At 43.9% G+C, this 15,935-nt stretch overlaps 1 protein-coding gene and 1 long non-coding RNA gene across 5 annotated transcripts in view; one reads left to right on the plus strand and one right to left on the minus strand.

Annotated features, from left to right (window-relative positions):
* Positions 1–15,935, plus strand: part of strbp (spermatid perinuclear RNA binding protein) — a 122,391-nt gene that overhangs the window by 42,477 nt on the left and 63,979 nt on the right. The window lies entirely within an intron of this gene.
* Positions 2,980–14,962, minus strand: LOC135517621 (uncharacterized). Its single transcript, XR_010452053.1, has 2 exons — positions 14,574–14,962; positions 2,980–5,868 (listed from the first exon to the last, which is right to left on the minus strand). It is a non-coding gene; the product is annotated as an uncharacterized LOC135517621 (long non-coding RNA).

The raw sequence follows: 15,935 nt of genomic DNA on the forward strand, positions 1-15,935 counted from the left end.
GTCAGCAAACTTAAATGGTGTTGGAGTCGTGCTTGTCCATGCAGTCGTGGGTGAACAGGGAGTACAGGAAGGGGCTGAGCACGCACCCCTGAGGGGCTCCGGTGTTGAGGATCAACGTGGCAGATGTGTTGTTGCCTACCCTTACCGTGAGGAAGTCATTCTCTTCATGGTGATGTATCCTGAATAGATCCACAAAGGTAGAAATCCTTCTTTGCATATTTGGTTATTATTCTACTCACTGTCTATTATTCTAATGAGCTCCACCCCTAAAGAAGACCAAATTTGTTTGGTCCGAACCGGTACTGAACCAGTAATAGTTGGTATAGTTTGGACATCACAGTACAGCATAGTTGAGCACAGTACAGTACAGGACATTGGAGTTGTGTACAGTGCAGTTACTATACTTTACTCTACTCTACTCTATGGGAACAAGCATTGTTCATGACTGAAACTGTTCACACCCCTCTTGTTGGTGGAGAGAATTTTGCAGATTTAAAGCTTATTTCCTGCCATTCTACACATTTTGCCATGTGGTGCAAAGAAAATGTTGAAGTTCTAAAGCTAATTTTCTTGCAATTCAATAAAAAGGGTCTACAAATGCAGTCCACTCTGTTTGTTTATTACAGATTCTAGTTTTGTTTTATTTCTTTACTTACTTATTGTTCACCTAATACCTTTTTTGCCCTATTGGTTAGAGCCTGTAAGTAAGCATTTCACCTGTTGTATTCGGCGCACGTGACAAATTGATTTGAAACAGAAAACGGTATGGAGATCAAATGTTTCATCAATGGGAAAATTTGCGGAATGTTTGCCAAAATCTATTTCGCTCTATCTTTTTTGTCCACTGGGCTTCCTCTCATCACCATATTTGGTAGCGAGTGGAAACGCCAACCAGGTGCTTCACATTTATACATCTGGTGAAATATCTGTCTCATTCTTCTATCTGTGACTGTACTGTCCTGTCCAAACAGACATCCATGATTGGTTCAGATTTGGACTGACCGGGCTCATGTAGGTGTCAGTATGAGCCGGGAGAGGTGACATTAACTGGAGAGAGATAGAAAAGCGAGAGAGAGTGGCAGAGAGGGAGGGAAAGAGGTGGAGTTGTTCAGACTGTTTTTGCATTTTTGCTCTGACCACCACAGGACAGAAACAGAAAGAGAAAGAAAGCAGTTATGAGCTGAACATAATAGTATGCAAGTAGAAGGGAGGACAGTAGCGGGTGTTTTAACCTCTCTAGGGTATGTGGGACGCTAGCGTCCCATCTGGCCAACATCCAGTGAGTTTGCAGAGCGCCAAATTCAATTGCAGAAATGCTCATTATAAAAATTCAGAAAACAAAACATATTTTACATAGGTTTAAAGATTAACTTCTTGTTAAACCAACCACAGTGTCATATTTATAAAATGATTTTCAGAGAAAGAATACCTAGCCCAGAACATACCTAGCCCAGAACATAGCCCAATTGATAAATTATTACAAACAGTAACCAGCCAAGCAGAAGCGTTACAAAACTCAGAAATAGAGATGAAATGAATCCCTTACCTTTGATGATCTTCATATGGTGGCAATCAGAAGACATTCATTTACTCAATAAATGTTCCTTTTGTTTGATGAAGTCTCTTTATAACCAAAAACCTCAGTTTTGTTAGCACGTTTTCCTCAGTAATCCACAGGTTCAAACTCAGTCAAAACAATCAGACAAAAAATCCAAATTGTATCCGTAAAATTCATAGAAACATGTCAAACGATGTTTATATTAAATTCTCAGGTTGTTTTTTAGCCTAAATGATCTATAATATTTCTACCGGACAATAACATAGTCAATATAAAACAAGAAATGCACATGCACCTGAAAAAACTCTGCATCACGTTAGGGTCCACTCGTTCAGACTGGTCTTACTCCCTCATTTATAAGAATACAAGCCTGAAACGATTTCAAAAGACTGTTGACATCTAGTGGAAGGCATAGGAACTGCAAATGGAGTCCTAAGTCAATGGATACTGTAATGGCATTGAATAGAAAACTACAAAAACAAAAACAACTTCCTGAATGGATTTTTCTCAGGTTTTCGCCTGCTAAATCAGTTCTGTTATACTCACAGACACTATTTAACAGTTTTGGAAACTTTAGAGTGTTTTCTATCCGAATCTACCATCTATATGCATATCATATCTTCTGGGCCCGAGTAGCAGGCCGTTTAATTTGGGCATGCTTTTCATCCAAAATTCCGAATGCTGCCCCCTACCCTAGAGTGGTTAATCACTTAATAAACCATAAACCAAATAGTTATCAGTAAAAACAGCATAACTCATTTGTAGGTCTACCTTTACGTTACTTCTGAATCGTTTCTTATCCTGCTTCCTCATGAGGGTGAGATTGGAAAATATCTCCAAGATACAGTATGTGGGTTTTTGGTAACAGAATTACAAGACACTAACTAATATTTGTGAAACTTACAGAAGGCAGAAGGTTTATTAGTTGGCAGAGGTCTTTACTTCAACATTATTATGTAATATCTTTTTAAAAGATGTTTTCTAAGACCCCTTTTCCATCTGTTTGACCATAAATCAAAGCTTTTAATTATTCCACATTTTTAGAATGGAAAATGGTTGAAAATGTGTACGTCGCTTCATTTCTCATGTATAGATTCTGAACTTTCCTTTGACACCAGATGTGATGTGCACCTATGAGCTTCACGTGTTAGTGCGCACGGGACTTTTTACATGGAAATGTCCATCCAGCTCAGAGATGCTCAGAGATGTTATGTTCCTAATCATTTCATAGTATGGAAATGATTATTGGTTTAGCAATGTAGTTACTGTACATATCGGGATTTCATTTTTGACGATATATTGTATGGTTTTGACATGAAAGAAATATCGTTTTTTGAGCTAGTTTGCTGTACCTGCACCCAAAACAGCAGTATCTTTCCTTCATAGCTTGTTCTCCGTTGTGCTTTTAAATAGGGAGCCAATTCGTTTTCAGCACTTTTATTTCCATGACTGATCAGAACTCAGTTTCTCATGACTTGTCCCTCTGCGGCAGGAAATATGGTGAACAATATCTTTGGAACATCGAATCACAATAAAATCACAGTATTGAATCTCAATACATATATCAAATCAAATCAAATTAGTCACATGCGTATTAGTCACAACAGGTGTAGTAGACCTTACAGTGAAATGCTTACTTACGAGCCCCTAACCAACAATGCAGTAAAATAAATAAATACAGATAAGAATAAGAAATGAAAGTAACAAGTAATTAAAGAGTAGCAGTAAAATAACAATAATAATAATATAGAATCGTGGGAATCCTATTGGCACCTAAGTATCGTGATAACATCGTATTATGAAGTCCCTGGCAATTCCCAGCCCTTTTGTGGACTCGTCAGACTAATCACATTCTTTCTGTGTTGTTGCTTCCTGTCTCTCTCTCGGCCTGTGTGTGTGTGTGTGTGTGTGTGTGTGTGTGTGTGTGTGTGTGTGTGTGTGTGTGTGTGTGTGTGTGTGTGTGTGTGTGTGTGGGAGCGCTTGTGTGTTTCCTGTCTGAAATGTCCTTGTGGAGCAAGAAGGCACAAATAACACTGCAGCCATTACTGTCAGCATCCGTGTGTTTAATTAGGTTTGTGTTGGACCATCTTCTCTCTTCCTCACCCTCTCTCTCTCTCTCCCTCTCCCTCGCTCTCCTTCTTCATCTCTCTCCCTCGCACTCTCTCTCCCTCTTCATCGCCCTCTCTCTCTCCCTCGTCCTCTCTCTCTCCCTCTCCCTCGCTCTCCTTCTTCATCTCTTTCTCCCTCGTCCTCTCTCTCCCTCCCTCACACTCTTTCTCCCTCTTCATCGCCCTCTCTCTCTCTCCCTCATCCTCTCTCTCTCCCTCTCCCTCTCTCTCCTTCATCTCTCTCTCCCTCGCACTCTCCCTTGCCCTCTCTCTCGTCCTCTCTCTCTCTCCCTCCCTCCCTCCCTCCCTCACACTCTCTCTCCCTCTTCATCGCCCTCTTTCTCTCTCCCTCGTCCTCTCTCTCCCTCGTCCTCTCTCTCCCTCGTCCTCTCTCTCCCTCCTGCTCTCTCCCTCACCCTCTCTCTCCCTCGCCCTCTCTCTCCCTCTTATTAAGCTCTTACAGGTCCTGAATGGAGTCTGGAGCACCGAGCCAACCACTGCCCTTTGTCTGGATCTGTTAATATTGTGTGTGTGTAGGTCACTCAGTGTTGTGAATTAGACACTTGGTCAAAATCTCACTTACTCAATCAATCACTCACTCAATCACGCAGCTAAAGTGATACTGTTTCATTAGTGAGGCACTGGCTGCCACACACACACACACACACACACACACACACACACACACACACACACACACACACACACACACACACACACACACACACACACACACACATTCTTGTTATCCAGTGACCACCACACTCGTCCTCCAGGACTTGACCTGCAGTCAACAGGAATGACCCTCCTCTCCTTCCACCTCCTCCTCCTTCTCTCCTTCATCTTGGTTATTGGCAATAGTGTTATGCTCTCATCGACGTTAGGCCTTTCCCTGGCCTCCAAAGGCAACATCAGCACTTTCTACACACTGCCAAATCGTTAATACTGTCTACCTGACCTGTGTGTGTATCATAAAATTGCTTTCTGGCTTTTGCTTTATCAAGAAGGGGGAGGGGTGGTGGGAGCAATGTCAATGGATGCAACGTCAATGTCAGAAACTAAAGGGCAATTCCACGGCAACAGAAGTTGTGACTTTAAAATGTGTCAAGCAAAAAAACAATGATTGCAAAGTGACACAAACCATACAGCTCAAATTCTTGGTAATGCAGAGTGGTATAAAACAGAGAGGAGAGTAGGAGGCACAGAGAGGTCAGGCTGATTTCCATACAAACCCCCTGGAGTGTATGGCGGCTCAGTGGGACTGGCTGGCTGATGGCTCCGTTCTACACAGCATCATGATCCTTCCCTACCTGGCGTCCTTCCTGCGTTCTATATAGGCCCCACCACTCCTCATCGAGACCGCTACCGTACGGAATCTGTGCAACCGCATTTCTACCACTGCGTTCCGGAACCCACTTGGCTCCCAATGAGCGCATCGGAACATCAATGTTAAAAAAAAAAAAACCTACAGGTCATGACTTTCAAAACTATTCGCTGGATTTTGTTGTTGTTTTGTTTTGTCGTAGAGAAGGCATATTAGCCCGAGCTGTTCTGGGGCATTCAAAGTGTTTTTAGGGTCCCACTCTACTTCTTTCCTGCTGATGTAGGAAAAGGAAGAGGATGGAGAGTGCTCTTCCTGTTTCAACTGAAGTCAGCATGGCCCTGATGATGTGACAAAAACAAAAGGCTGTACTCTGTCTACCGCTGGTCTATAGAGAACTGTTGATGAGAGAAGATGTTTCAGCTGTGCTGTTTGTGGGTCTGGGGCAGGGGGGGGGGTGCATGTGTTGAAGAGAAAGCTAACTTGCTTTAGTTCCTCTTCCTCCAGTGATCAGAAGGTCTTGTCATCTCTCTGCACCTACATCAGCATGGTTCAGGAGACTGTTCATTACACACACATTTTGTCATGTCCCTAGGCCTATAAAACCCTATATCACTAAACATTGCCATATGCTAGGCCTATTTCCTTTTAAGTATTGTGAAAGGAACATTTTACAGGACATGATCATATTATTTCTGCTATTCTCTTTCTGCTGAAAGGCCTAAAACGCGCTGCTGGTTTTTAACAATAAAGAAGCTTTTTTTCTTCTTTTTTTTTTTTTTTTCTTCTTTACAAGCTTCCTTTTGTCTTCCAAAGAGGGGCTGGAAAGAATAGCTTGCGTATCTCTCTTTCTCTCTGTCCGTCTTGGACTTCCTGGATCCCTGCAGAGAGAGAAGCAGAAACACAGATGGGGCAGCAGTAGAATCAACTCGCAGATGTTTACATAGAGAATGCATCTCTTCAAGAGCACAGCAGTATATGGAGAGAATTTAAACGGGGTTACACACACACACACACACACACACCTATAATAACTCTTCATGAGATGGCCTCTGTGAGCGATCCCACGGCAGAGGGAGAGGAACATATTTGGGCAATTCTCAGATAGAAACTTATTTGGGAGGAATTTTTTTTAACGTTTGTATCACAAACAATTTTGGGGAAAATCATGATGAAAGCGCCTGATTTTAGGCCCTTTTTAGACCTATACATGCCTCCGGTAAGACTTAATGATCCGTGAACCGTACATGTCATTGTCCTCCTTATAGTGTGTTATACAGTATGGTGTATGTCTTGATTCCATATGTCTTGTTAAACATCCTTCCTCCCAATGAAGTTCATATGTGAGAATTAGGGGTGTGAACATTGAAACGTTAAAAGTGGAAACGAAATTGGGATCCTTAACGTTAGTGGCCTGTAGCGCCTACCAGAGGGTATGGGAAGAAGGAGGCAATTGGCTGGATGAGAGGGGTCGTTGATGATTTCTTCCCCTGTATGTTGAAGTACAGAGAGCTCTACAACACTAACTTTGCGAGGTGGTATTGAGGCACAGTGGTAGCATATGGTACAGTATGTATAATGCTTGACCAGCTGAAAGGGACCCAAACCATTGCTGGCAGCAGCACAGCTGCATTGTGAATTCACAATTTTGTGCATTTTTCTTATCGTTTTAACAGAAAACCAATTACAATTTAAACGCAAAGATTTTTTCCCCCATTTGCCACATCCCTAGTGAGAATTGCCAGAGCAGTCTGCGACACCATGAATATTTTCCGCTCCCGCTGGCGTGGAATCGCCTGTCTTGTTTGGATCTTTTGTTATGTTGGAACTACAAGACCTCCTGGAGAGTGTCTCCGAGTATCATTAGTTGTCTCTCTCTCTCTCTCTCCCTCTGTGTGTGTGTGTGTATGTGTGCGTGTGTGTGCCGAGGTTGTGTGTGTGTTACGTAGCAACAGCATCTGTTTTGACAGATGGTGAGGCCTAGTAGTAAACACAAGATGCCAGAAATAAAGTATCAATAACATGAATTTATACACAGAGGTTAGTATTGATTTGACCGGCACACGAGCAGACATTCAGGTGAACTGGTATCTTAGCAGCATTGGACTAATGAACAAGTAAACACTATGGTCAGAAATAGTGTTGGAATACATTATATATACAAAAGTATGTGGACACCCCTTCAAATGAGTGAATTCGGCTATTTCAGCCATACCCGTTGCTGATAGGTGTATAAAATCGAGCACAGCACACAGCCATGTAATCTCCATAGACAAACATTGGCAGTAGAATGGCCTTACTGAAGAGTTCGGTAACTTTCAACATGGCAACGTCATAGGATGCCACCTTTCCAATAAGTACGTTCGTCAAATTTATGCCCTGCTGGAGCTGTCACGGTGCTTTTATTGTGAAGTGGAAATGTCTAGGAGCAACAACGGCTCAACCGCGAAGTGGTAGGCCACGCAAGCTCACAGAACGGGACCGCTGAGTGCTGAAGCGCATAGAGCATTAATATCGTCTGTCCTCGGTTGCAACACTCACTACCGAGTTCCAAATTACTTCTGGAAGCCATGTCAGCACAAGAACTGCTAGTCGGGAGCTTCATGAAATGGGTTTCCGTGTCCGAGCAGCCGCACACAAGCCTAAGATCACCATGCGCAATGCCAAGCGTCGGAGTGGTGTAAAGCTTGTCACCATTGGACTGTGGAGCAATGGAACACACCCAGACCATTATTATTTATCCACCAAACTTTACAGTCGGCATTATGCATTGGGGCAGTTAGCATTCTCTTGGCATCCGTCAAACCCAGATTTGTCTGTCGAATGCCAGATGGTGAAGTGTGATTCATCACTCCAGAGAATGCGTTTCCACTGCTCCTTGACATTTCCACTTCACAATAACAGCACTTTTTTATTTAACTTAATTTTACTATGGCGGCCTACCGGAGAACAGTGGGTTAACTGCCTTGTTCAGGGGCAGAACGACAGAGTTTACCTTGCAGCTCAGGGATTCAATTCAGCATCCTTTTGGTTACTGGCCCAACGCTCTAACCACTAGGCTACCTGCCGCCCCCACTTACAGTTGACCGGGACAGCTCTAGGAGGGATGTAATATTATTATATTAGGCCTAATACTGCGTTAAATGTATCATCACCAGCCAATGGGATCAGAGCATCGCACGCTTTCTCCCCTTTCAAACCTCCCACCATTTGCTTTGGCTAAAGAAAGATTCGTAGTTTAAGTTAAGAAACGATTACATATGATTAACACGTCGTTTATTAGCTAAATATAAGAGCCGTTAAATATTTAGCCTACTTGTCAAAGTCGAGAATAAAAGATTAAATGACATGCGTTCCCCACAGGCCAAATGCCAAATGAACAATAGGCAAGAACAGCTGAAGGACTACGTACATTTACATTGTGAGAATAAATGCATTAAAAAGCATTTCTGTGAAGCTTTGTGATTGACAGGGACAAGTTTAATGTCGGACAATAGAGCGTTCATTATTTAAAAGCTGGTAAGATAAAAGGCAACGTTTCACACTGAGGCTTTGGCGGGACTTAAACATAGTACCGCAATCATGAATACCTCGCTTGGCAGAAATAAAAGTGTCGGCTTTGATACTGGCAGTACCTTTCAGATATAAAGAAAAAGTGGGCTACAAATTTGTCGGCATGGTAAATGGTTTTAGTCTTGGTTTGAATGGAATATTAGTGTGCGGAGTACATAGCTGGTGTGGTTCTGCACTGTTTCAGTGTGATTTCTGGATGAGCTGTCGGGCTGTGGTCTCGCAAGATGAGCTGACATATGATGGTGAATCGTTAATGTTATGGGGATATTTTGCTTCCACTGGTCCTGGGGGGCCTTGTTAAAGTCAACGGCATCATGAACTTTACCAAGTACCGGGACATTTTAGTCAAAAACCTGGTTGCCTCTGCCTGGCCGCAAGTGGATCAATCCAGCAAGACAACAACCCCAATCTTATCAAACGTTTTAGAAAGGCTCAGTGTCGTTATCCTCGGAAGGGGAGGGTGCTGGAGTATTGAAAACAGGGGAGCCAATAATTCTGACCCCTATCTTTAAAAAAATGTTTTTTATTACTTGATAAACAAAATCTCTTTCTCTGAGCAATTTTATTGGTTTGCAATAATAGATTTTCTCCCTGGAAATTAGCATACAGTAGTATAGCCCAGTCTTTTTTGCTCAAGGGGTGCCAATAATTATGGACCAGACCGTATGACTAACACTGTAATGCTAGATTACAGACATTCTAATACTAATACTAGATAAGTTATTTTGTATGACTAATCCTTCCTACATTACATGCTAATTCTATCAGCAAAAGTGGATCACTCATTTCTCAACCTTTGTTTCCAGTCAAATACAAAATGTACAGTCAAACTCAGTGAGTCCTTGCTTTTGTTTGTAATTAAACTATAGTCTTTAGAGTGACAAAATAATGAGCAGCAATGGTAGTTAGGCCTAACTGCTATTCCATTCTGACTCCTGAGTGTTCTGTTGTGGTGTTAAGAGGAGAGTGTTTATGTCTGTGCGTGCGTGCGTGTGTGTGTGCGTGCGTGTGTGTTTACGTTCTAAGTGGCAGTACCCTGTTAGCGAGTGCTTATCCCCCTCCAGCTGGGTGGGAGATTGGCTTCCATGTTCCTCTCAGTCGCAGGTGAGCCTGTAATTGTTTGCAGCGGTAGAATTGCAGCCCGAGGCGCTGTGTACAGAGCCAGCTTCTCATTGACTGACAGATCCCCCCCCCACTCTCTCTCTCTCCTCTCTCTCTCTCTCTCTCTCGCTCCTTCTCTCTCTCCTATCTCTCGCTCTCACTTTCTGTCTGTGGCTCCTTCTCTATCCTCTCTCTCAGTTCCTTTCTCTGTCTCTTTTTTAAATATTTCAGTCATTAATCAGAGCAGTGCTGCTTGGGAGCCTGACAGCCACCACCTCTTCATTCTTCTGTAATGATGGGATCCTCTCTTGGAGTAAGTCTCGAAAAAGCCCTATTCAACAGTGACCAGGGTCTGGTTTCAGTGATGGACCTCTTTTGGCAACTTCGATATTGGAAAATAAATTGTTCCCGGGGGTAGGTCCTCTTCAGACAGACAACTCAACAACTCAACAACTCGACAAATCATGAGGCAGACATGCCAGGACGTTGCGATTCAAAACCAATGTTTGCAGGCAAAAAAAAAACTTTGCTCTGGTAGTTGTTGCAAACTAGCCACTTGCCAAATGATCTCGTTAAAAATAACCTCCACGATCCACATCTCAATAGCTCCTTTTTCTTAGTATTTTATTTCGGGTTAAAGTAGTGATATAGGCAGTGATGTAGTTTGTCTATGCCAGATAAAGTCCATCCTTGAAACCTGACTCGAGTCAGAGAAAGAAGTAAAGGAGAGTGGGAGATGGATGAAAAGGAGGTGCTGTTGGCACCAGCACGTCTCTGCTCTGTGGGAGTCCGTGGGTTAGAGAAGAAGACAAGAAGGGAGACCACGGTAGAGGAGAGAAGAAGAGAGGATGGAGGAGTGGAGAGAGAATTGAGAAATGACAGGAGAGGGGGAGAGGAAAGCGTAAGAGAAGAGGAGAAAGAGAGGGTGCAGGAGCTAGGAGAGGAGAAGAGAAGATGGGGGGGGGGGAGCAGAGAGTTTTTTGTTTTCGGAGAAGGCAAGCCAGTCAGTCACAGCAGGCGTCTCCTCTACCCAACAAGGCTTTTACTGTGTCAGTGCTCTCATCCAGAAACACTTAGGTTAAATACAGCCTCGCACATCTGTTCCCATGTTAATGTCTCCTCTCTGCTCTGCTCCGCTCCTTTCTGAACAAATCAAAGCCCTTCTAGGGGTCCTACACTATTCTGTCTGTACGCTGCTCGGCCTTGTGAGATGTTGACTGGGGAGTGAGGTCTACACAACCAAATCAGTCTCGTCTCATTGGCTCCATTGGCTTGCTGTTGATGTGATGAGGTAGAACCGAACCACGCTGTCTGTCTGCAGTCCCACTCCATTATCCTCTGCAGAGGGAGCCCACTTGTTCTATGTGTGTGTGTGTTCTGTTCTGAGGGGCTGCGTTAACTATCCTCTCTGGTGTGTGTTTAATGGGGTTAATTGAGTTGTTTTAGATCACTGGGTGACTAACTGGCATGCTAGTCTAGGCTTATCAGTAAAAACTCGTGCTATACAGTCTTGGCCAAAAGTTTTGAGAATGACACAAAATTCATTTTCACAAAGTCTGCTGCCTCAGTTTGTATGATGGAAACTTGCATATACTCCAGAATGTTATGTAGGGTGATCAGAGGAATTGCAATTAATTGCAAAGTCCCTCTTTGCCATGCAAATGAACTGAATCCACAAAAAAATATTTCCACTGCATATCAGGCCTGCCACAAAAGGACCAGCTGACATCATGTCAGTGATTCTCTCATGAACACAGGTGTGAGTGTTGATGAGGACAAGGCTGGATATCACTCTGACATGCTGATTGAGTTCAAATAACAGACTGGAAGCTTCAAAAGGAGGGTGGTGCTTGGAATCATTGTTCTTCCTCTGCCAAACATGGTTACCTGCAAGGAAACACGTGCCGTCATCATTGCTTTGTACAAAAAGAGCTTCACAGGCAAGGATATTGCTGCCAGTAAGATTGCACCAAAATCAACCATTTATCGGATCATCAAGAACTTCAAAGAGAGCGGTTCAATTGTTGTGAGGAAGGCTTCAGGGCGCCCAAGAAAGTCCAGCAAGCGCCAGAACCGTATCCTAAAGTTGATTCAGCTGTGGGATCGGGGCACCACCAGTACAGAGCTTGCTCAGGAATGGCAGCAGGCAGGTGTGAGTGCATCTGCACGCACAGTGAGGCTAAGACTTTTGGAGGATAGCCTGGTGTCAAGAAGGGCAGCAAAGAAGCCACTTCTCTCCAGGAAAAACATCAGGGACAGACTGATATTCTGCAGAAGGTACATGGATTAGACTACTGAGGACTGGGGTAAAGTCATTTTCTCTGATGAATCCCCTTTCCGATTGTTTGGGGCATCCGGAAAAAAGCTTGTCTGGAGAAGACAAGGTGAGCGCTACCATCTGTCCTGTGTCATGCCATCAGTAAAGCATCCTGAGACCATTCATGTGTGGGGTTGCTTCTTAGACAAGGGAGTGGGCTCACTCACAATTTTGCCTAAGAACACAGCCTTGAATAAAGAATGGTACCAACACATCCTCCGAGAGCAACTTCTCCCAACCATCCAGGAACAGTTTGGTGACGAACAATGCCTTTTCCAGCATGATGGAGCACCTTGCCATAAGGCAAAAGTGATAACTAAGTGGCTCAGGGAACAAAACATTGATATTTTGGGTCCATGGACAGGAAACTCCCCAGACTTTAATCCCACTGAGAACTTGCGGTCAATCCTCAAGAGTCGGGTGCACAAACATATTCTGACAAACTCCAAGCATTGATTATGCAAGAATGAGCTGCCATCAGTCAGGATATGGCCCAGAAGTTAATTGACGGCATGCCAGGGCGGATTGCAGAGGTCTTGAAAAAGAAGGGTCAACACTGCAAATATTGACTCTTTACATTAACTTCATGTAATTGTCAATAAAAGCCTTTGACACCTATGAAATGCTTGTAATTATACTTCAGTATTCCATAGTAACATCTGACAGAAATATCTAAAGACACTGAAGCGGCAAACTTTGTGGAAATGAATATTTGTGTCATTCTCAAACCTTTTGGCCACGACTGTACAACCAGCTGAACATTTAATGGGATTCAATGGGCTCTGAACGTATAGAATGCGCACTGTGAGCGATTCGTACTAGGTCCGTGTCTGGTGTATTCTGCGACGGCTATTGAGAGAAGTCAAGTGTGTGTTTGCGCGCGTTGTGGAGCACTGTGCTCTAAGATGATTAGCCTATAGCGGAGCAGCACAGATAGAGACCCTTCTTCCAGGGGACCCAACTGCCGCTGCTGTGTCACACGCTCAGCCACAGGCCCACAGAGCAGAGCAAGGGAAGGGCCTAAATTAACTTTATCTTATCAGCTAGTGCCAGTCAACCTATACTGACACACTCAACTGTTGTCCCTGGCTAGTCGTTTGCTAGATTGTATCTGGCCTATGTCATGTCGGCGAAACACCCAGGGTGTAACCCAGGCCAACAAGATCTGTGCGCACGTGCGTTGCTCTTTTTTTGTGTGTGGCTGTAAGAAGAAAAACAAGCGAAAGAGAAAGGGGCATTGTCAATACGACAATATTACATGTTCTCTTGCCAGCCGGTCTCCCGCATACGGAATCATATCTCCATTTTCTCAAACTAATGGGCGATTTGCAATATATATCTCCATTTTGTAAAATGTTTTCTCTAAATACACTTCGTTGCACAATTTCAAACAGTCAGGAATAATCTAATGAATTCAGGGTTTGTACATTTATATCTAGGTGAAATATAAGCCTTCCGCAACAAGTCATTTAGTTTAAATAATGTCATTATTTGATCAAAATGGTTTAACCTGTGTTTTGCAACAATCACTGATCTGGCTTTCAACTCTGACGATGCCCTTTTTTGTTACAAATGGAACCAGAACCATGCACAGTGCAGGTCTCAGCGCAGGTCTAGTCAACTTGGATCCATTTGCTTGTTAACAAGCTAGAACAGTTGAGCTGTTATGAATACACCCTCCTGTCCGTCTCCACCTGTTTGAACAGCACGGCCTGTTCATTTTGTTTAGATGTTGAAATCAAGTGGCCTACCCGGGTAAGAAGATGCTTATTTCTCCAATTGAGAACGAGTTGTCAATTCCTTATATAAATCCGTCTTTTTTTATGCTCATTGCACAGTAATAAATCACAGACTAGACAGCTAGCATGAATTTTCCACAATAATGTTCATTGATACTCCCGTTGTAGTGGGGTCTGGTCTGTTCTCAATTTTGTCAGTTGAGACGTAAAAAGGATATTGTTAGTAGGGGAAATCGACTGATTCTGTTGGACCAAACCTCAAACGCAAATACCAAGTTGAAACCGCTTGTTGTCAGGGAGGAAGATGTGATCTTTCATCTTTGTTGTTGTGAGTGGCAGGGGGATGGGCTTGGTGTCTGTGTGTCTGTGTGTGAGTGGGAAGGTGCACAAGTGCACACAGCACAGAAGGAGTGACGGAGACATCATTTTGAATTCATCAAATTAATTCAATATATCGCCCAGCCCTAGGCTGGCTGCTGGCTCTTTGATAGCTGTGTGGTTTCCGTCTCGGTGGAGTCATTCCCATGGTTAAGTGGCTGTCATCCAGTTCATTTTCCTCAAGTCTGTAGGGCTAATGAGTTCACTACGGGCAGCAGAGGACAGGACAGGCTGCACGGGGCCGACTGCTGAAGAGCCATTTGTATTACACTCACAGGCGTGCAAGAAGGCACGTGCACGCTTGCACGTGCACAAACGCAAGCTTGCACGTGCTAGCACGCACATAATCTCTCACACACACACACACACACACACACACACACACACACACACACACACACACACACACACACACACACACACACACACACACACACACACACACCGGCAGGTAGGACTCACTGTGATGTACACTTACCTTACAGATACTGCTCTCCTCTCACTGGTGGCTAGATGGAGGCTCGCTAGAATCGAAATATTTTTGCATGTCTGGAAAAATGTCAGCGACTTCTTCACTCGCTTCAGAGAGTCTTCTCTTCGATCACAGCTTCAACAGGAGGGAATGAGAGGAGCTGTATGGAGGAGCTGCTTCGTGTCACTGCACAGAAACGTAGAAATGTCATCATACCGGTTACAGCATCTTTCTCTCTCCAGATGATTTGGTATTTGCCGAACTAGTAGGCCTCGTGTTGGGCAACTTCTATTATTTACAGAACTACACTCCCTTTAGTTGATGAATACGTTCGTTGTGTTTCACATGAACAGGTTAGGTGATACTGGATCTCTCTGTTCTCAACTGAAAGTTGTTGCCGTGACCCGCCCACATCTCCCATCCCCCATTGTTGTTATGTTACGACTATTATCTACTTCCTGGTGAAGTTTCGCATAATGGTTCTTGAGTGGGCGAGGTCACTTCCTGTTATGAGACTGTGACATGTGACAAGGCCATATCTGGATAGTATCACTGTGAGTTTAAATGTAAACACAAAGTGAGCTTTTTCATAAAGTGGAGCCATTATAGCCTAGACCCAGATCTGTTTGTAAATAACCAAATGTATTTATATAGCCCTTTTCTCAACAGCAGTTGTCACAAAGTGCTTATAAAGAACCGAGCCTAAAACCCCAGAGAGCAAGCAATGCAGATATAGAGGCATGGTGGCTAGAAAAAACTCAGGAACCAGGCTCTGAGGGGTGCCCAGTCCTCTTCTGGCTGTGCCGGGTGGAGATGATTAAAGTACATGGCCATTAAGGCCAGATCGTTCTACAAAATGCTCAAACGTTCATAGAAGACCACCTGTCTTGTGCTGTCTTGCCAACTCATATAGTCACAATGACTGGTCGCATTGATCTGGAACTAGGCTAGAGCCATGACAGTTGATAGAAAACTGCACTTATGGGAACCACCATGTGTGACTAAACCAAGGGTGTTTAGTGTTTCTTAACGACAGCCTTGAACCTATACAGCTCCTCCATACAGCTCCTCCATACAGCTCCTCCATACAGTTCCTCCATACAGCTCCTTCATACAGCTCCTCCATACAGCTCCTCCATACAGCTCCTCCATACAGCTCCTCCACACAGCTCCTCCACACAGCTCCTCCATACAGCTCCTCCATACAGCTCCTCCATACAGCTCCTCCATACAGCTCCTCTACACAGCTCCTCCACACAGCTCCTCCACACAGCTCCTCCATACAGCTCCTCCATACAGCTCCTCCATACAGCTCCTTCATACAGCTCCTAACGGCATTCCATACAGGACAGGGCGGGGAGGATCGGG

The sequence above is a fragment of the Oncorhynchus masou genome, chromosome 28, assembly GCF_036934945.1.
Source record: "Oncorhynchus masou masou isolate Uvic2021 chromosome 28, UVic_Omas_1.1, whole genome shotgun sequence".
Lineage (NCBI taxonomy): Eukaryota > Metazoa > Chordata > Actinopteri > Salmoniformes > Salmonidae > Oncorhynchus > Oncorhynchus masou.